Genomic DNA, 21,697 nt, shown 5'->3' with positions numbered 1-21,697 from the left:
ATATTTTGTGGAGTAATTTGCAGTTCGTCCATGTCCCTTATAACTTCTTTGCGCCTTGCGTTATCGATTTTCAATTTACCGAAGTAAGTCAACAGTCTTTTCGTAAGTCTGTTGGGATTCATGCTTTGCATGTCGCCGTAGACAACTATTCTTCTTTTCCGAATCATGTCTGTAATTTTTTTAGTGTGTGTATAAAGTTCACTACTATGGCGTCCTCTGTATTGCGTTTGTTCTTTAACAGTATTTTTTTTTCTGTGATTTTCTGTGCTGCGCTCATCGGCTATTGTTCAGTGTTAAACATTCTGCTGCATAAAGTGCTTCTGGGTGAATTACAGTGCGGCAGCATGTAAGTTTAACATTGATGGATATCGATTTCTCACTCTAAACGCCCTTAGCGAGGTAGTACGCTGTTATCATTTTATTAACTCTAGCTTTAAGGGCTTCTTTCTCCGAAATGTTTTGTTCAGTTACTTCTCCTAGACACATGAACTTACTCATTCCCTTAATTTTTCCATATTTAGTTTTCATTATGTTTCAGGCTGCCTTAATCCGTCCTCTCCTCCTAAGCAACTGAATAGATTTCAAACAAAGTTGGTACACATATCTCTTACTGTCTCTACGGAAATAAGAACAGCCGAGCTATCAACATTCAGGACATATGAAGTGATAAAGAGTTAGATGCGTGAAAAACTTGCGCATAATTTATTAAGTTTTAATACATTTATTCTTAACTAGTAAAGACACTCCTGCAGTCCCTGACCACCGGCACTTTTTATGACAGCTTTCAACTGCGAAGGTCAAATGGCTGTAGACGGAAACAGCAGCCGTCTGTAGGGCTATGAAGAGGCGTTGACATAGAGACGTTTACAAAATTGCGTTGTAGACACTCGAAGCAGTTTCGTCAATTGTAAAGACACATTATGTTTCTTAATTTGGATACTGCACTTATACATTTATACATTAAGCATATTTATTTGTACGATTATTGCATAGTTTCAAAGGTGTTGTCACTAATACATGAAAATGAATTTTAATCGGTATTACTCTTCAACCGCAGTTCATTTTTTTGTTTTTGTTTCTAATTGAAAACAGGCAAAATGAGTACCGTGGCAATGCCCACTTTGTCAGCTAGTGTTTGTCAGAAATTTATTTTTCTCAATCGAGATTTGTAAGCCTGTTTTCTAGCTTGTTCTTTGAGCAATTCTAGTTATCTAGCGGCTGTTTCCATCGAGTGTGGTAAGATAGCTGGGTCGTCTGCAGACGCTAAACAGTCTATTAGTTGGTTGTAACTTCTTTACCCTAATCTAACTCCCTCTGATTTGGCTTCCTCCTAAAGACTTTGTTCACTCCTTCTAGTAGAACACAGTTAAAGAGCAGCGGGAAGGTACCACCGCCGCCACCTCCCCCCCCCCCCCCCCGCCTCACTCCATTTTTAATCTCGAAACACACAGATAGTTCACTTCTAAATTTCACTTCATGATTGATGTTAGTTGGTATTTGCTTAAATAGAGCTGTAGTTTTATTTTCTCAGTTCATTGGGTATTCCAAACAGTAACTTCCTATCGACTGAGTCATAGGCTTTCCTGAAGTCAGTTTGCGAAATTTATAGATCTTCTTTACAGACACATATTTATTGACTTTAAGATGAGAATCTGCTCTGAACATGATCTGTTCTTTGTAAAAGAAAGCTTGAAACGTCGTCCTCCCGAATGCGAGTCCAGTGCGTCACCTCGCTCGGTCATCTGATTTACCGCGATTAATTTTATATGGTCGTTCCGCACAGATTGCTCCATACACATACTCACAGAAGTAGCTGCTTCCTGTGATTGTTATACAATCATGTAGTCCTACAGTAGACGGTATCAGCAGTACTTTACTTTTGTTTATGATGAGGGTCAGTTGCCACTCCTCATACCAAACGTCATTCGGCTGCATTTCGCTGCAATTTCTTAGCGTTATGTCACTGTGTTTCCATTCGTCTCTCTTGCGCATATGTACTTCACGTGCTCGCAACCCCAACAGACGTCGTTAAATTTCACGGTCAGTAGTGACAATGATTTGGATCATCAGCGTATGTATCTACGCAAACATGGTGAGTGGAAAACTTTCATGATTCTCAGTTTTAACCGAAAATGGTAGGAATAACAAAGATTTTCATTGCACCTGATGAAGGTAAAATACACACAGAAAGAATAAAACCAATAATATTTTTTATTTCTACTAATTTGGATAAGAATAGACTGGAAGAGAAGAAGTTAAGCTGCTGAGATGAAGTTACGCCTAGAAAACGCAATTTCAATGAAACCAGTGGAACAGAAAACGCCACAACAAAATACCTATAATTTATACGAGTGGAAGCCCAAAAGTAAAGGTTTTTTTGGAGAAAAGGAATATTTTAGTGATAAAAAACTGAAACATACACTACTTTTTCTACATAACCTCCCTAAACTTCAACGCACTTTGTCCATCGTTTCTCAAGTTTTTTGATTCCGCCTGAAAAAAATGTTTTGGTTGCATCTGTAACCAATTTTGCACCGAATCAATGATTTTTGCATCGGTTCCAAATCTTCTTCCCCTGAGCGAAGAGCTTCAATGGTCCAAACATATGGAAATAGCTTGGAGCCAGATCTGGGCTGTATGGCGGGTGTTCCAACAATTAAAAACTCAGCTGTGTTTCTTCGGCCGTCCGTGTGGTCCGCAGCTCGTGGTCGTGCGGTAGCGTTCTCGCTTCCCGCACCCGTGTTCCCGGGTTCGATTCCCGGCAGGGTCAGGGATTTTCTCTGCCTAGTGATGACTGGGTGTTGTGTGATGTCCTTAGGTTAGTTAGGTTTCAGTAGTTCTAAGTTCTAGGGGACTGATGATCATAGCTGTTAAGTCCCATAGTGCTCAGAGCCATTTGAACCCTTTTTGAACCGTCCGTATGGCAGAATGTGGCCCAGCAGTTTTCCGCAACATTTGGATCTGATTTCAGTTCCATTTTGGTTCGCAACACATCCTCATAATTCTCATTCTTCACAGTTTCGTCCCTTGGGGTGAAATGAACGACTACCGTAACTTACATGTCCTAGAATAGTGTTACCATAATCTTACCAGCTGATGGCTGACGTTTAAATTTCTTAAATGGTGATGAGGGGTGTTTTCAAACGATACTCATAGCCTTACTTGCCGGTCCGTGATGATGCATCCACATTTCGCCTATAGTAAGGATTTGCTGTAAAAATCCATATCCCTTCCGATGGTGACAGACCAAATATTTACGAGAGATGTGCATCCGTTGCGTCTTATGCTGCTCTGCTAATCCTTTCTGTACCCACTTTGCACACATTTTCCGAAAATTTAGCCAGTCGTCTAAGAAGTAATACGCTAAACCATGACTGATGTGGAAAGTACTGGCAATTTCGTCCACAGTGATTCGTCTGTTTTCCATCACCGTACACTCAACGACTGCTAAATTGTACTCAGTTGTTGACGTCGATGGCCTACACCGTCTTTCTTCTTCACACAGAAAAGTTCTTCCCTGCTTGAAGCGTTCTCTCCATTCGTAGATCCTGCTTCGCGATAAACAGCTGCCACCACACTGCGCTTGCATTCGATGAATAGTTTCCGTAGGTTTAACACCGTACGCAAACAAAAAGCGAATCACTGACCTGATTTCCTCCTTGGTGCAGATCGACAATGTAGTTGTCATGTTTCACGGTCTTATACAATACAGCGACTAGCGCGGGAATAAGAGTGACACGTTGTGTAGAATTGTTACAGTCGACAATACTTCAGCCCAGGATGCTTGCAGTATGACCCACCTCTACGGCGAGAAACCGCAGAAGGCCCTTTACTTTTTGCCTTCCCCTCATATATGCTCATCCACGGAGGATTTTTTGCAGAAATCAAAGTAGAAGATTTTTATAGATTTCGATGCGCTGGACAAAACAGGTTTACAAGGAAGTTGCGTCTTTGAGTGTATTGCTATTGTAATCAATAGAATATCTACATCAGTTGAACTTACCTCCTTTATCCGCACCGTTTCTTTGCTGTTCTCTTGTGGGTGGTGTCCGGAGCATCTCTCTGCAGCATCCAGCAGAAATCAGCCAACGTAGCAGTAGTCCACCTTGCTGTGTACCACTGTTCCACGACACAAATATCCTGCTAGAATTGCTGGCCGTACTCATCGCTGGATGCACCACAGTACTCTGGGTACACATCGAGACGGGAGTAAAGGGAGTGCACTTTCAGGGTCACGTTGCAGTCAAAGACCTTAAAAGCATGCGTCAGCCCGTCCAGAAGGTCCATTTAATTTTCGCCTCCCTAGTTTCCCAAGAACAATGTTGTCTCATTACGAAAACAATGCCACACATAATCTCATCAGGAATTATAGTGAACTCTATCTGTGATTCCCCCAACAGCTGGCATAACTGTGGGTGAATGAATATCTTTTCTGTATTGAGTCGTGGCAACTTCTTACACAAATACGGACGTATTGCTTCATTCCTGTGCACGGTCTTAACAAACACTGTCATTTTTTTTTTTTAAATCCAGGCAGCAGAGCTGTTCGTGTCGGTTGTCGACTATCACCTCCGTGTCCTGTGTTTTTCTATTGTATGACTGTCCCACTCATACAGGTAAGCCGGCCGCGGTGGTCATGCGGTTCTAGGCGCTGCAGTCCGGAACCGCGGGACTGCTACGGTCGCAGGTTCGAATCCTGCCTCGGGCATGGATGTGTGTGATGTCCTTAGGTTAGTTAGGTTTAAGTAGTGCTAAGTGCTAGGGGACTGATGACCTAAGATGTTAAGTCCCATAGTGCTCAGAGCCATTTGAACCATTTGAACCATACAGGTAACTGCAATACTTAGATTAACCCCCTCGCAAACAACAACGGATTTCAACATGATTCTTAGCTAAAACATTTTCGGTGGTGCTGAGCCACAATCATGCAATATTTTTTGTGAATAAACCACTGTCTAATTGTGTTTTGCTGTATTTATCTTCTGTACTGTCTAGATTTCGGCTTTTATGCCGTATCTAGTACTGTGCTAAAAGTTTTTAGACCATTGACAGCTCATATCTCTTAAGGCACTCCAAAGCTTAGGCAGCATATGCGACAGAGATGGATGGTCATTCATTGGTATTGTGTAACAGCAGTCCCTTCAGACTTGTTTTTGAGCCATCTATAAAGAGTCTCCACTCGTCCGGACTGTCTATGATGTTCACTACTTCCAACAAACCGTCATTGTCACCTGCACTATTGAAATGACATCCAAGTTTTTTTCTGACACTCCTGAAATACTGACATACCTATTGTCTCATCGAGGAGATTCCACTGTTGCAAACGTGATGCCAAGAGTTTGACTTTACGCTTTGGAAGATCTAAATCCCTAATCAGATCACTGAGTTCACACTGTCTGATTTTGTGTGGTTCCCCAGATGGTGTTGGTGGGAATGTAGGGTCAGAGTCACTGGTGGATGATTGTACTTTTTCGGCTATATGTGTCGGTTCAGTACCATCGCTACCACTGCTTGATGGTGGTAATGTGGAGGAACAGGACCTGGCAGTCTTTCGCTAGAGCCACAGAGCGAAATACAGATGGGATGTCAGGGTGTTGAATACTCCTCTTCCTCTTGGTACTGTCTCCTTTCTTCAAGGGAACTACCACACAAAAATAGCAATTCGGTGCACGATTTGTGGGTTCACAACAAATAGCAGGGACACCAAACTTCATGGAGACGTTTTTACCATGCGTCAAGGCATTCACAGGTAGGGTTCACAGGTAGATGCCGTGTTTCTTGACTTCCGCAAGGCGTTCGATACAGTTCCCCACAGTCGTTTATTGAACAAAGTAAGAGCATATGGACTATCAGACCAATTGTGTGATTGGATTGAGGAGTTCCTAGATAACAGGACGCAGCATGTTATTCTCAATGGAGAGAAGTCTTCCGAAGTAAGAGTAATTTCAGGTGTGCCGCAGGGGAGTGTCATAGGACCGTTGCTATTCACAATATACATAAATGACCTGGTGGATGACATCGGAAGTTCATTGAGGCTTTTTGCAGATGATGCTGTGGTGTATCGAGAGGTTGTAACAATGGAAAATTGTACTGAAATGCAGGACGATCTGCAGCGAATTGACGCATGGTGCAGGGAATGGCAACTGAATCTCAATGTAGACAAGTGTAATGTGCTGCGAATACACAGAAAGATAGATCCTTTATCATTTAGCTACAAAATAGCAGGTCAGCAACTGGAAGCAGTTAATACCATAAATTATCTGGGAGTACGCATTAGGAGTGATTTAAAATGGAATGATCATATAATGTTGATTGTCGGTAAAGCAGATGCCAGACTGAGGTTCATTGGAAGAATCCTAAGGAAATGCAATCCGAAAGCAAAGGAAGTAGGTTACAGTACGCTTGTTCGCCCACTGCTTGAATACTGCTCAGCAGTGTGGGATCCGTACCAGATAGGGTTGATACAAGACATAGAGAAGATCCAACGGAGAGCAGCGCGCTTCGTTACAGGATCATTTAGTAATCGCGAAAGCGTTACGGAGATGATAGATAAACTCCAGTGGAAGACTCTGCAGGAGAGACGCTCAGTAGCTCGGTACGGGCTTTTGTCAAAGTTTCGAGAACATACCTTCACCGAAGAGTCAAGCAGTATATTGCTCCCTCCTACGTATATCTCGCGAAGAGACCATGAGTATAAAATCAGAGAGATTAGAGCCCACACAGAGGCATACCGACAATCCTTCTTTCCACGAACAATACGAGACTGGAATAGAAGGGAGAACCGATAGAGGTACTGAAGGTACCCTCCGCCACACACCGTCAGGTGGCTTGCGGAGTATGGATGTAGATGTAGATGTAGATGAATATATACGACCGCGAGGCGAAACACGTTTGGAGCTCACAATTTAACTTGGTCTCCAACGCGACACCCTAAATACAAGGCATATGCTTTTTTCGCTCCTTCAGTCAATGGTCGCCTTCTTAAGCCAAATATAACGTATGGACAAACGTAACAAAGCTGATCAGGTTTGTTACTACAGATGTGGGCCACTTCTGTGAAATTGTAAAAATGTACAATAACACATTTCTTCAGTTTCAGCACTTCACATACATTCAAACACTCGTTCCATTAAAAGATGAACTAATTCAGAAGAAGAGCACGCAGCAAACGACAATTAAAATCGCGTCTGGATTTTCTCACATGACTGGATGGTGCGCACATGAGTCATGGTGTAAAGCGGTGTTGCCAGATTGTACTGGATGCATCCACCCCATTCAATGGCGGCTGATAACCTTTGTCACAATGCTCTAATAATGTTCCATACGTGTTATTGTGAAATGTAAACACCTTGTGTACTTGTAATCCTAGCCGGCCGAAGTGACCGAGCGGTTCTAGGCGCTACAGTCTGGAACCGCGCGACCGCTACAGTCGCAGTTCAAATCCTGCCTCGGGCATGGATATGTGTGATGTCTTTAGGTTAGTTAGGTTTAAGTAGTTCTAAGTTCTAGGGGACTGATGACCTCAGAAGTTAAGTCCCATAGTGCTCAGAGCGATTTGAACCATTTTTACTTGTAATCCTGAGATACGAGACGATTTTAACCTTGACATTCGTGTTAAGCGTAGTAATAAGTAAAAGTTTGTGGACCATCTTCTGTCATAGACGGGGTGTTAATAAAAGATAAATGCAAAGGTGGAGCTTGAGCAATGCGTGACCCGCGTAATCTAGGTAACTGCCCAATGGAAATATTTAATGTGAACCCGTCAGGTTACGTTTACACTGCTCCCTGCAACAGGGTGTGTTTAAATACTGCGACTACAATGGGAAGCATACAAGGTAAGTTCAAAAAATAAAGGGAATTTTTGTTTTGGAAAGGTTTTTAGTTATCCATCCATATCAATGTTACCCACTTCAAAATATTCCCCATTATATACTGTGCAATAGCTGTTACCCTTGACTGTATTCACATATCGGTAAAATGAAATGTGCATATGGCTTTAGTGGCCTGAAGATCCCATTCAGGATTTTCGGCGTCTTGGTGCAGGTCTTTACGTCCGAAGCAGCTTCAGCAACTTGCAAGTCGATAAACAAATGGTGATGAGGACAACACACATACCCTGTCTCGAGTGGAGAAAATCTGACCTGGATGGGAATAGAACCTGTGACCCCCGTGATCGACGGTGAGCAACGCTAACAATAAGACCAGCAGTTGTTGAAGCATAGCAGTAGTTTTTTATCAACAGTGATGATGACCGTACTAAAATAAAAGGTGGGCTTTCTAAAATTATTAAATAGCATTAAATTAAAGGTGGAGCTTGAGCAATGCGTGACCCGCGTAATCTAGGTAACTGCCCAATGGAAATATTTAATGTGAACCCGTCAGGTTACGTTTACACTGCTCCCTGCAACAGGGTGTGTTTAAATACTGCGACTACAATGGGAAGCATACAAGGTAAGTTCAAAAAATAAAGGGAATTTTTGTTTTGGAAAGGTTTTTAGTTATCCATCCATATCAATGTTACCCACTTCAAAATATTCCCCATTATATACTGTGCAATAGCTGTTACCCTTGACTGTATTCACATATCGGTAAAATGAAATGTGCATATGGCTTTAGTGGCCTGAAGATCCCATTCAGGATTTTCGGCGTCTTGGTGCAGGTCTTTACGTCCGAAGCAGCTTCAGCAACTTGCAAGTCGATAAACAAATGGTGATGAGGACAACACACATACCCTGTCTCGAGTGGAGAAAATCTGACCTGGATGGGAATAGAACCTGTGACCCCCGTGATCGACGGTGAGCAACGCTAACAATAAGACCAGCAGTTGTTGAAGCATAGCAGTAGTTTTTTATCAACAGTGATGATGACCGTACTAAAATAAAAGGTGGGCTTTCTAAAATTATTAAATAGCATTAAATTTTCAAAGAAAGAAAGTAAATAATATAAATTTTATAATATATGTACGTTCAATAACGTCAGCTGTCCTCTACCTTCTACCTGCCGCCGCATTCGCGTATGCACCATTACTAAAAGCCCCCCATGCTCTACATGTAAATGCACGTCGTCTCTCTGTTTGTCATACATTATTTAAATGCCGACATCGTTGTGTATCTTTAGAAGCTATAAGAGATGCGTGACATTCAGCTGCTAAAATGCAACGGACTTGTGATTGATATTAATGTGGAAGTATGGATTAAAAGCGTTGTGGATTGTATAAGCATTGTGTTCATTACGTTGAATCGTATTATGTATGTAGAACAATTTAAGAATCTTCACAAGAAAAGAGGTTAGAAGTAAAGAGGTACAAGTGAAATTTCCCAGAAAATAAGTGCATGTAGAGCATGATAAAGCAAGTAAAACTGTTTTTCCAATAGGGTAAAAGCGAGATCTCACTCTGGGCTGCTCCCTAGGGAACGAAAAGAAAAGTAGTTGCAAGATGTCACGAAACAGCTGGCACCAAAGAGACACATATGTACTTGTGCCTAACAAAACCTGGCACAAAATGTAAAACTCCCACAAATGTCATCTTGTCAACTTCTACAGCCAATCCCCAAAGAGTAAGCTTCATAAACACAAAAATCTTCTGTAATTGTTTCCGTTTATCCCTTGTATCCGCCATGAATTCCTCTGCTCGCTTCCAAGGAATATCAAAAACAACAACTAGAGATGAGACACTTGAAGAACTTAAACCAAATGATAACAAAGACTTTCTAGAATTAAATTATGAATTGACTGTTTCTTTAGCATTAGATAACTGTTTTGTTACAGCTCTTAATAGCAATTTCATGATAACTGAATTGATGTCGACCAGTAATAAAGTATTATAGAGTAAATAAAAATCACATTCTTTTTAATTCATAGCATTCTAAAAACAAAGGGATACGAGTGCATTCAGAAGAGTTGTGAATTAAAACTGATGATTTGTAATAACCTGTCATTACAACGTGCAAACGCAAATTGCTATAAAGTATTTTTATGTCTAATATACACACAAAAAATTGAAATTTGATTTTGCAATCTCAAGACAATTCTCATAACATGTGAACTATAACTTCAGTTTTCTCTGAACTACAAGAAGTGTACGTATGCCCCTTGGCTTTTGACCTCTCAAACACGACGAAGTTCAAAAGTCAGAGAGTAAGTAGCTTTTTCAAAGAGTAATTATTGTTCCATATGTCGCGTTCGCTTTATTCTTCAAATCAATAAATGTCTTGTACTATACACTTTCTAAAGTATACAATGTTCTCCCTCAGCGTTGAAAATATCTCCATACCAAATTACATTAAAATCAGCTCAGTGGTTTATTCGTGAAAGCGTAAGAGACAGAGTTTCTTTCGCATTTATAATATTAGTATGGACTGAGGCCAGCGATTTTTTGCAAACCCTGAAACACTTCGTAAATTCGATCTTTGGGATAGGTTTTAGCGCTCTCAGCGAAGCGTTTATAGTCTCGTCTATGCTCGTAAAACGACAGCTTTTTAAAATTTTAATTTTTCGTAACAGAACATGCCACATATGACCCTATCTGTAGAATATGGAGACTGTGGCTTAACTACAGTATTGATTTTTGGCAAAACTTCACAAAGAAATCAAGTCTGAGCAGTTGCGTTATCGTAGTTCAAAAGCTATGAAAGATTTACCTCCAAATTCTGGAGTTTTTCTGATTGCTTCACACAGACGAACTTATAAGCAGAGCTCCTTATTGATCGTTCTACGTTGTGGCCAGAACTTGTGGTGCATTATGTTGTTAAGATCGAAGAACGCAGTAAGCATAACCAATAACCGCACCTGTCAAGCTTTTTTCGGTCTTGGCGATCCAGAACGCTTCCACTGCGACGGTTCAGGCTTTGTTTCAACGTCGAATCCCGAAACTCATATTTAATCACCTGTTATGACACGTTTCAGCAGTTCTGCGTCGTTGCTGATTCCATCTGTCTACTCCTGAGCATGTCGCCTCTGTTTTTCTTCGAAACTCAACAATTTTCGGAACAATTTTTTCTGTCTCTCGTTTCATAACCAAAACATCTGAAAACCATTCCGTGAATAAACCATCATCGTTAGCGTCTCCTCTGATTGTGATTCGACGAACATTTAAATCCTTTTTTCTTTATTTTTTTCATGACGTCATCACCTAATGACATGCTGTGACATCCAGGGCGCTCGTCATCTTCAATGCCTTGTAAGCTCTTCTTCCACAAACCTACGCCACTCGTGAACTCTTTCCTACTCGTAACAGACTCACCAAAAGCAATATTTACCATTTGTAAAACTTTTCTTCTAATAGCAAACGTTAATAAACAGTTCATTCGGATATACACATATGTCCGCTCCCGTAAAGCGGGATATGCGGGTTCGAGTCCCATTCCGGCACAAATTTTCATTAACGTCATGTTATTATACAGCTGATGGCTGTCCGAGTTCGCAACTGCGGATACATTTCATTTATTCCATGGTTCATTTATTGCGTTTCTGGTAATGAATACCTTTTTGGAAGGAAATGCTTAGTGAAAGCCAAATACAGTACGTTATAGTGAAGTAAGGTTTGCCAATCATTATCGTGTTACTTGCCACAGCTAGCAAATTTTTTTTTTGGTTTTGAATTATTGTCAAGTGTACTGTCATGATAATTAGCCTTCAAAAATGTTCTAATATCTTTATCTTTAAACCGAGCTCTCACATGTCTTGACTCAAACAGTACATAGTGTAAAATAGTGCTACATGTGGCCGCTTATATAATTTTCGGTAATTGTTACCTAATGTCATGTTTTCATTCGACATAGTTTCGAAATTTTTGTCCAGATTTGAGCTGGTGACCATATTATTTCATGAAACAGTTGCAGCATTGCTAAATTTCAGTTCGAAATTGATAACATTACTGTTAAATACTCAAAATCATATCCAAAAGTAGAGACACAGCTTTGATACTGCAGCTACTGTGAATCAAGACACAAAGGAATTAATGACATTAGCTACCAGTACGCACTGATTTAAATCAATGGGGAAGTTGGAAATTTGTGCCAGACCAAGATTCGAATCCAGGTTTTTTGCTTACAACGCAGATGTGCTCTCCCCTGCGTCAAATGAACACAGTGGTCATTGCAAAGTCGTAGACTATTTTAGCACGCCTCCCCTCAGACCTAAATTCTAAACTTATCCACACACCGCTGATGCAGTGCCCCTTGCAGTGCTCGGTGCATCTGCCTAGTAAGCAAGAGATCCGGGTTCGAATCCCAGACTGGCAAAAATTTTCAACTTTCTCCATTGATTACAATCAATGCCCACTGGCTGCTACATCATTAATTCCTTTATGTCTTACTCAGAATCAGTTAACACAGTGACATACTTTTTTGGGGTTTGGTCGTTATTAAGGCAGTGTGTCTCGATTGCATAATAACTTTCAGTAGCACAATTATTCGCATGCTGGTACAAAATGCTTCGCAATTGATGCCTTTTCTGAAAGAAACAGAGTGTTAGGAGCAAGTGTCATTAATACAGTGAAGAGTGCAGGTAGGTTTCAGACTGTCACTGTGGCAAAGCCAGAGTTGTGTTACACTGGCTGGAGCATGATAGTGAACTGATGTTGAAGACTTCGTCACCAAATTCGGCTTATGTGAACATGGTGGAAGACATATGAGGCGCTGTCGGCAGCCAGCTCCACGTCCACAAACCACCGGCCTGTAATTTACAGGGATTGTGGGACGTCTGGTGTCACATTCCTCCAGGTACTTACCAAGCACTTATCGAATCCATTCCATGCAGAATCGCTGGTATACTGTGTTCCAAAGGGGACCAAATGCGTTATTGAGCAGGTGTTCATCATATTTTGGATCATCAATCTATCTTTCAGCACTGGAATCCATATACCGTTCAGTTTCACAATCTCCCACTTCCAATTATAATTATTATTATCGTGTTTAATAATCTCTGTCACCTCCCCCTATAGTTTATCACAGTGATCGCTCGTATCAGCCAGGACTCGAGTCTTATTAAATTCGAATGTGATGTTTTGCCAGCTCCAAAGCACGCTCTGCAACAGGTGATCTATCTGTTTCTCCCCTTATACAGTTGCCAATTTTCCACCGTCAGCAATGTACACCAGCCCTGCATCCGTCTGGCGAAAGCAGTGAGCAGCTCGGTACTCATCTATCGCTATGCACGCGCGCGCGGAAGCACGCAGCTCGCAGTCACGTCACGCGGCAACACGTGGAGCTCACTCACTGAGTGCACTGTAAGTGGCGCGTAACCCTCCCACGCGGTTAACACACGTAGTGTGACATGCGAGCGATGTGACACATGGCGTGTGAGATACACAGCACTCGCGTGTGACGCGTGTGACACAATCCTGATAGAATAGTTAGTAATGTTACATCATATTTTCTTCAGATGATAAAGCCTTCCTCGCTGTAGTCAACTTAATTAACATTAATCACTACATGTAAAGTATACGTTGTTGGGTACATCCTTTTATTGACGCTGGAGAAATGGCTGCTAGAGTGATGGGACAGCATTTAAAAAAATCTGTCGGAAACCATAATACATAGACTACTGGCCATTAAAATTGCTACACCAAGAAGAAATGCAGATGATAAACGGATATTCATTGGACAAATATATTATACTAGAACCGACATGTGATTACATTTTTACACAGTTTGCGTGCGTAGATCCTGAGAAATCAGTACCCAGAACAACCACCTCTGGCCATAATAACGGCCTTTATACGCCTGGGCATTGGACTTGGATGGCGTGTACAGTTACAGCTGCCCATGCAGCTTCAACACGATACCACAGTTCATCTAGAGTAGTGACTGGCGTATTGTGACGAGGCAGTTGCTCGGCCACCATTGACAAGACGTTTTCAATTGGTGAGAAATCTGGAGAATGTTCTGGCTAGGGCAGCAGTCGAACATTTTCTGTATCCAGAAAGGCCCGTAAAGGACCTGCAACATGCGGTCGTGCATTATTCTGCTGAAATGTAGGGTTTCGCAGGGATCGAGTGAAGGCTAGAGCCACGGGTCGTAACACATCTGAAATGTAACGTCCACTGTTCAAAGTGCCGTCAATGCGAACAAGAGGTGTCCGAGATGTGTAACCAATGGCACCCCATACCATCACGCCGGGTGATACGCCAGTATGGCGATGACGAATACACGCTTCCATTTTGCGTTCACCGCGATGTCGCCAAACATGGATGCGACCATCTTGATGCTGTAAACAGAACCTGGATTCATCCGAAAAAATGACGTTTTGCCATTCGTGCACCCAGGTTCGTCGTTGAGTACACCATCGCAGACGCTCCTGCCTATGATGCAGCGTCAAGGGTAACTGCAGCCATGGTCTCCGAGCTGATAGTCCATGCTGCTGCAAACGTCGACGAACTGTTCGTGCAGATGGTTGTTGTCTTGCAAATGTCCCCATCTGTTGACTCAGGGATCGAGACGTGGCTGCACGATCCGTTACCGCGTTGCGGATAAGATGCCTGTCATCTCGACTGTTAGTGATACGAGGCCGTTGGGATCCAGCACGACGTTCCGTATTTCCCTCCTGAACCCACCGATTCCGCATTCTGCTAACGGTCATTGGATCTCGACCAACGCGAGCAGCAATGTCGCGATACGATAAACCGCATTCGCGATAGGCTACAATCCGACCTTTATCAAAGTCGGAAACGTGATGGTACGGATTTCTCCTCTTCAGACGAGGCATCACAACAACGTTTCACCAGGCAACGCCGGTCAACTGCTGTTTGTGTATGAAAAATCGGTTGGAAACTTTCCTCATGTCAACACGTTGTAGGTGTCGCCACCGGCGCCAACCTTGTGTGAATGCTCTGAAAGGCTAATCATTTGCATATCACAGCATTTTCTTCCTGTCGATTAAATTTCGCGTCTGTAGCACGTCATGTTCGTGGTGTAGCAATTTTAATGGCCAGTAGTGTATGTATCAGTTCTCAAAAATATGATGCACCACTTGTTCAAATGTATCCTTAGTTTAATTTAAAAACACAACATGTTTGGGAAAGACATGACCCCTTTATTAAGTTCTTAAAAATGTTATGCCATGCTATAATCACAATGAAATAATGTCTTTTCGAACCATGTTGTGTTTTTAAATTAAATACAGCACACACACGGATAACTTGTGCGTAATATTCTCCATACTAACAAAGTTCTTTTGGTACGACTCCCTCATTTCTGGATCTACGTCTTTGCTGCCAGAAGACTGCCAATTTCCTTGTTATTCTGCTGCGGTAGAAGTTTTTGGTGTTACAAAACACATAACGAGGTCAGATACTCATAGTAAATTAACTGAAGAAAGGTGCATATTTAATTACAAATTAGCTAGGGGAAGAGGTATGTACAGTATTTCGGTATGTTAATGCCAAAGTTCCGGGTGCTGGTTCATAGGACATCACATTGTGTATTTCTGTACAGTTCCATATCTTCTTTCTTTTCCAAGAATTCCTTAAACTAATTTCGATTATTGCACCAGACTCCAACATTTCATTTGCAAAAATTTCCCACTCTATATGTTCGGCATTTCCGCTGATCTGTTCAGCGCTGTTATTGTACATACATCACAAGACCAACAAATGAATGTTAAACTCAAGATCAAGTGTCGTAAATTGTCATTATATGCTGTAGACGTGTAGTGTGCCCATGTGCAGCACGCCACAGTCATCTGTCAGCGATGTGGAATGCCAGACGAAGCGGCTGTGTCACATAAGTCTGGTAGGCGATGACCCTTAAGACTGCGTGTGTCTTCCATATCAAGTTTCAATCTGGGAGCAAGCCACGTGCCACACTTGTTCGTACATGGCAAGTCGCCACTGCGTTTTCACATTTTTTTATACACCTGTCGTTGTGAGCGGCACGGTAGCTCATTTCATTCCGCCCCATTTCTCAGCAGTGAAATTAAACGTCTACAAATGTTTGCATGAGTTTTATCTGAGAGTTTCATGAGTTTTTAATTGGGATTGGACCAGTACACCCACAGCTGAACAGATACGTTGAGAAATTTCAACAAATAATGCGAAGAACCTAATGACGGATTAGTTTTTGACTTCAGCTGGGTCTGTAAACTGACAGTTTTTTAAATATGATTGTATAATAGAGTATACTGGGGAAAAGATTTTAATAAATCACAGTGAGAGACAAGGATGTACTGAAGAGATCCATGTACACAAGAAAAAATGTATTAACATACTATTATATGCTGATGACATTGTATTAATAGCAAATTCTGAAGGCGAAGTACAAAATTCAATCTGTCTTTTAAACTTTATTGACGAAGAGTGTAATTTTAAGGTAGTACTATATATAATTGAGGTAATGGCATTCCATGGAAATACCCAGCAGGAAACGGAATTGTCATTGAAGATGACATTATGGATCAAGTTCAATACATTGTTTACCTAGAAAGATACATCACTTTTAATGAAAATAAGAACCATGAACCATGGACCTTGCCGTTGGTGGGGAGGCTTGCGTGCCTCAGCGATACAGATGGCCGTACCGTAGGTGCAACCACAACGGAGGGGTATCTGTTGAGAGGCCAGACAAACATGTGGTTCCTGAAGAGGGGCAGCAGCCTTTTCAGTAGTTGCAGGGGCAACAGTCTGGATGATTGACTGATCTGGCCTTGTAACATTAACCAAAACGGCCTTGCTGTGCTGGTACTGCGAACGGCTGAAAGCAAGGGGAAACTACAGCCGTAATTTTTCCCGAGGACATGCAGCTCTACTGTATGATTAAATGATGATGGCGTCCTCTTGGGTAAAATATTCCGGAGGTAAAATAGTCCCCCATTCGGATCTCCGGGCGGGGACTACTCAAGAGGACGTCGTTATCAGCAGAAAGAAAACTGGCGTTCTACGGATCGGAGCGTGGAATGTCAGATCACTTAATCGGGCAGGTAGGTTAGAAAATTTAAAAAGGGAGATGGATAGGTTAAAGTTAGATATAGTGGGAATTAGTGAAGTTCGGTGGCAGGAGGAGCAAGACTTTTGGTCAGGTGATTACAGGGTTATAAATACAAAATCAAATAAGGGTAATGCAGGAGTAGGTTTAATAATGAATAAAAAAATAGGAGTGCGGGTTAGCTACTACAAACAGCATAGTGAACGCATTATTGTGGCCAAGATAGACACAAAGCCCATGCCTACTACAGTAGTACAAGTTTATATGCCAACTAGCTCTGCAGATGATGAAGAAATAGATGAAATGTATGACGAGATAAAAGAAATTATTCAGGTAGTGAAGGGAGACGAAAATCTAATAGTGATGGGTGACTGGAATTCGTCAGTAGGAAAAGGGAGAGAAGGAAACATAGTAGGTGAATATGGATTGGGGGGAAGGAATGAAAGAGGAAGCCGCCTTGTAGAATTTTGCACAGAGCATAACTTAATCATAGCTAACACTTGGTTCAAGAATCATGAAAGGAGGCTGTATACATGGAAGAAGCCTGGAGATACTGACAGGTTTCAGATAGATTATATAATGGTAAGACAGAGATTTAGGAACCAGGTTTTAAACTGTAAGACATTTCCTGGGGCAGATGTAGATTCTGACCACAATCTATTGGTTATGAACTGCAGATTGAAACTGAAGAAACTGCAAAAAGGTGGGAATTTAAGGAGATGGGACCTGGATAAACTGAAAGAACCAGAGGTTGTAGAGGGTTTCAGGGAGAGCATTAGGGAACAATTGACAGGAATGGGGGAAAGAAATACAGTAGAAGAAGAATGGGTAGCTCTGAGGGATGAAGTGGTGAAGGCAGCAGACGATCAAGTAGGTAAAAAGACGCGGGCTAACAGAAATCCTTGGGTAACAGAAGAAATATTGAATTTAATTGATGAAAGGAGAAAATATAAAAATGCAGTAAATGAAGCAGGCAAAAAGGAATACAAACGTCTCAAAAATGAAATTGACAGGAAGTGCAAAATGGCTAAGCAGGGATGGCTAGAGGACAAATGTAAGGATGTAGAGGCTTGTCTCACTAGGGGTAAGATAGATGCTGCCTACAGGAAAATTAAAGAGACCTTTGGAGAGAAGAGAACCACTTGTATGAATATCAAGAGCTCAGATGGCAACCCAGTTCTAAGCAAAGAAGGGAAAGCAGAAAGGTGGAAGGAGTATATAGAGGGCTTATACAAGGGCGAGGTACTTGAGGACAATATTATGGAAATGGAAGAGGATGTAGATGAAGATGAAATGGGAGATAAGATACTGCGTGAAGAGTTTGACAGAGCACTGAAAGACCTGAGTCAAAACAAGACTCCGGGAGTAGACAACATTCCATTAGAACTACTGATGGCCTCAGGAGAGCCAGTCATGACAAAACTCTACCATCTGGTGAGCACGATGTATGAGACAGGCGAAATACCCTCAGACTTTAAGAAGAATATAATAATTCCAATCCCAAAGAAAGCAGGTGTTGACAGATGTGAAAGTTACCGAACTATCAGTTTAATAAGTCACAGCTGCAAAATACTAACGCGAATTCTTTACAGACGAATGGAAAAACTGGTAGAAGCCGACCTCGGGGAAGATCAGTTTGGATTCCGTAGAAATGTTGGAACACGTGAGGCAATACTGACCTTACGACTTATCTGGGAAGAAAGATTAAGAAAAGGCAAACCTACGTTTCTAGCATTTGTAGACTTAGAGAAAGCTTTTGACAATGTTGACTGGAATACTCTCTTTCAAATTCTGAAGGTGGCAGGGGTAAAATACAGGGAGCGAAAGGCTATTTACAGTTTGTACAAAAACCAGATGGCAGTTATAAGAGTCGAGGGGCATGAAAGGGAAGCAGTGGTTGGGAAGGGAGTGAGACAGGGTTGTAGCCTCTCCCCGATGTTATTCAATCTGTATATTGAGCAAGCAGTAAAGGAAACAAAAGAAAAATTCGGAGTAGGTATTAAAATTCATGGAGAAGAAGTAAAAACTTTGAGGTTCGCCGATGACATTGTAATTCTATCAGAGACAGCAAAGGACTTGGAAGAGCAGTTGAACGGAATGGACAGTGTCTTGAAAGGAGGATATAAGATGAACATCAACAAAAGCAAAACGAGGATAATGGAATGTAGTCGAATTAAGTCGGGTGATGCTGAGGGAATTAGATTAGGAAATGAGACACTTAAAGTAGTAAAGGAGTTTTGCTATTTAGGGAGTAAAATAACCGATGATGGTCGAAGTAGAGAGGATATAAAATGTAGACTGGCAATGGCAAGGAAAGCGTTTCTCAAGAAGAGAAATTTGTTAACATCGAATATAGATTTAGGTGTCAGGAAGTCGTTTCTGAAAGTATTTGTATGGAGTGTAGCCATGTATGGAAGTGAAACATGGACGATAACTAGTTTGGACAAGAAGAGAATAGAAGCTTTCGAAATGTGGTGCTACAGAAGAATGCTGAAGATAAGGTGGGTAGATCACGTAACTAATGAGGAGGTATTGAATAGGATTGGGGAGAAGAGAAGTTTGTGGCACAACTTGACTAGAAGAAGGGATCGGTTGGTAGGACATGTTCTGAGGCATCGAGGGATCACAAATTTAGCATTGGAGGGCAGCGTGGAGGGTAAAAATCGTAGAGGGAGACCAAGAGATCAATACACTAAGCAGATTCAGAAGGATGTAGGTTGCAGTAGGTACTGGGAGATGAAGAAGCTTGCACAGGATAGAGTAGCATGGAGAGCTGCATCAAACCAGTCTCAGGACTGAAGACCACAACAACAACAACAAGAATGTAGACGTTAAATTACACAGATATCAGAGTGAATATGCCACTACAAGCAGAACGTTAAAAGAAATATACGAAGAATCACAAAAATAGAATTCTATAAATAAGCTGCTGCTGTACCTGTCATAATGCATGATAGTGAAACCTGTGTTGTGAAGAGAAAAGATTCTAGACATGTTCAGGGGGCTGAAATGAAATGTTTACAAGCAATCGGAGGTTGCACTAAGTAGGACCGGCATTCTAAAGAAAAAGCGGGACAAGAATGGAACATTTTAGCAGTAAATGACACTGTAGAAGAACGCAAACAAAACGAAGGAACATCTAGAACTAATGACGGGAACTAGGATTCTGAAGATGGCCTTAAAATACAAACCCATTAGAGAAAAGGACGTACGGTGGCTACTTAAAAGATGGAACTAATTCTTCCATCACTTTCTTTTTGGATTGTCCTCCACTGACTTTCTGCAGTTGTTCACTCATTTCGTGATTGAAGTGAGAGAATGAACTAATACGATTCGCTGTAGTCGAAAGACGTAGGCAGCGTAAGGTATAGCGGCACGCATAGCACATCACGCAAGCACACATTGCAAATTCACAACCGATATGCAAGCGTGTGCGAGCGCGTGGTATCCACGTGATGCTAGACAAGCGCGTGACTTATGCATGGTTGTCAAAAAGCGATCACATGGCTGCGTAGTCAGGCGAGACAGAATCAGTCGTCTTCGGCATCGTACGTCGATATTTGCGAAGTGTATTCTCGCCGTCTCTTGCACACTGCAGCAACGAGCAGGCCACGCTGATAGGCCAAGCCTGCAGCGCTCTCATACTACGCAGGTTTGGAGACCTGTACGTGAGTACTAAGAAAAGAACATTGGGTTTATTGAAGAAACTCTTTGGACATAGGTAGAAGACTGGAATATTTGAATAAGTGATACGTGGCATTACGCAGTCTCGGGTCTGGAAGTACTGATTCACGGTTTCCTTCACGACTGTCTGTTCCACCTGATTCACATGTCAGAGATTAGGAAAGGGCAACTCTGCCTACCGCAGGCTAATTTCTAAGGAAACATAGTGGTGTTGAAGCCATCATCCGACTTGTTGACTGTTTTACTTTTCATCAGTATAAGGCAGTGGGCCCCCCATGAACCATGGACCTTGCCGCTGGTGGGGAGGCTTGCGTGCCTCAGCGATACAGATGGCCGTACCGTAGGTGCAACCACAACGGAGGGGTATCTGTTGAGAGGCCAAACAAACATGTGGTTCCTGAAGAGGGGCAGCAGCCTTTTCAGTAGTTGCAGGGGCAACAGTCTGGATGATTGACTGATCTGGCCTTGTAACATTAACCAAAACGGCCTTGCTGTGCTGGTACTGCGAACGGCTGAAAGCAAGGGGAAACTACAGCCGTAATTTTTCCCGAGGACATGCAGCTCTACTGTATGATTAAATGATGATGGCATCCTCTTGGGTAAAATATTCCGGAGGTAAAATAGTCCCCCATTCGGATCTCCGGGCGGGGACTACTCAGGAGGACGTCGTTATCAGGAGAAAGAAAACTGGCGTTCTACGGATCGGAGGGTGGAATGTCAGATCCCTTAATAGGGCAGGTAGGTTAGAAAATTTAAAAAGGGAAATGGATAGGTTAAAGTTAGATATAGAGGGAATTAGTGAAGTTCGGTGGCAGGAGGAACAAGACTTTTGGTCGGGTGATTACAGGGTTATAAATACAAAATCAAATAGGGGTAATGCAGGAGTAGGTTTAATAATGAATAAAAAAATAGGAGTGCGGGTTAGCTACTACAAACAGCATAGTGAACGCATTATTGTGGCCAAGATAGACACAAAGCCCATGCCTACTACAGTAGTACATGTTTATATGCCAACTACCTCTGCAGATGATGAAGAAATAGATGAAATGTATGACGAGATAAAAGAAATTATTCAGGTAGTGAAAGGAGACGAA

General features: G+C 41.9%; 1 protein-coding gene across 3 annotated transcripts in view; it reads left to right on the top strand.

Moving 5' to 3' along the window:
• Positions 1 to 21,697, top strand: part of LOC126092311 (ankyrin repeat and IBR domain-containing protein 1-like) — a 564,318-nt gene that overhangs the window by 204,328 nt on the left and 338,293 nt on the right. The window lies entirely within an intron of this gene.

The sequence above is a fragment of the Schistocerca cancellata genome, chromosome 7 (genome assembly GCF_023864275.1).
Source record: "Schistocerca cancellata isolate TAMUIC-IGC-003103 chromosome 7, iqSchCanc2.1, whole genome shotgun sequence".
Lineage (NCBI taxonomy): Eukaryota > Metazoa > Arthropoda > Insecta > Orthoptera > Acrididae > Schistocerca > Schistocerca cancellata.
Note: the sequence above shows the minus strand (reverse complement) of the source record. Positions and strands in the feature narration are given on the sequence as shown.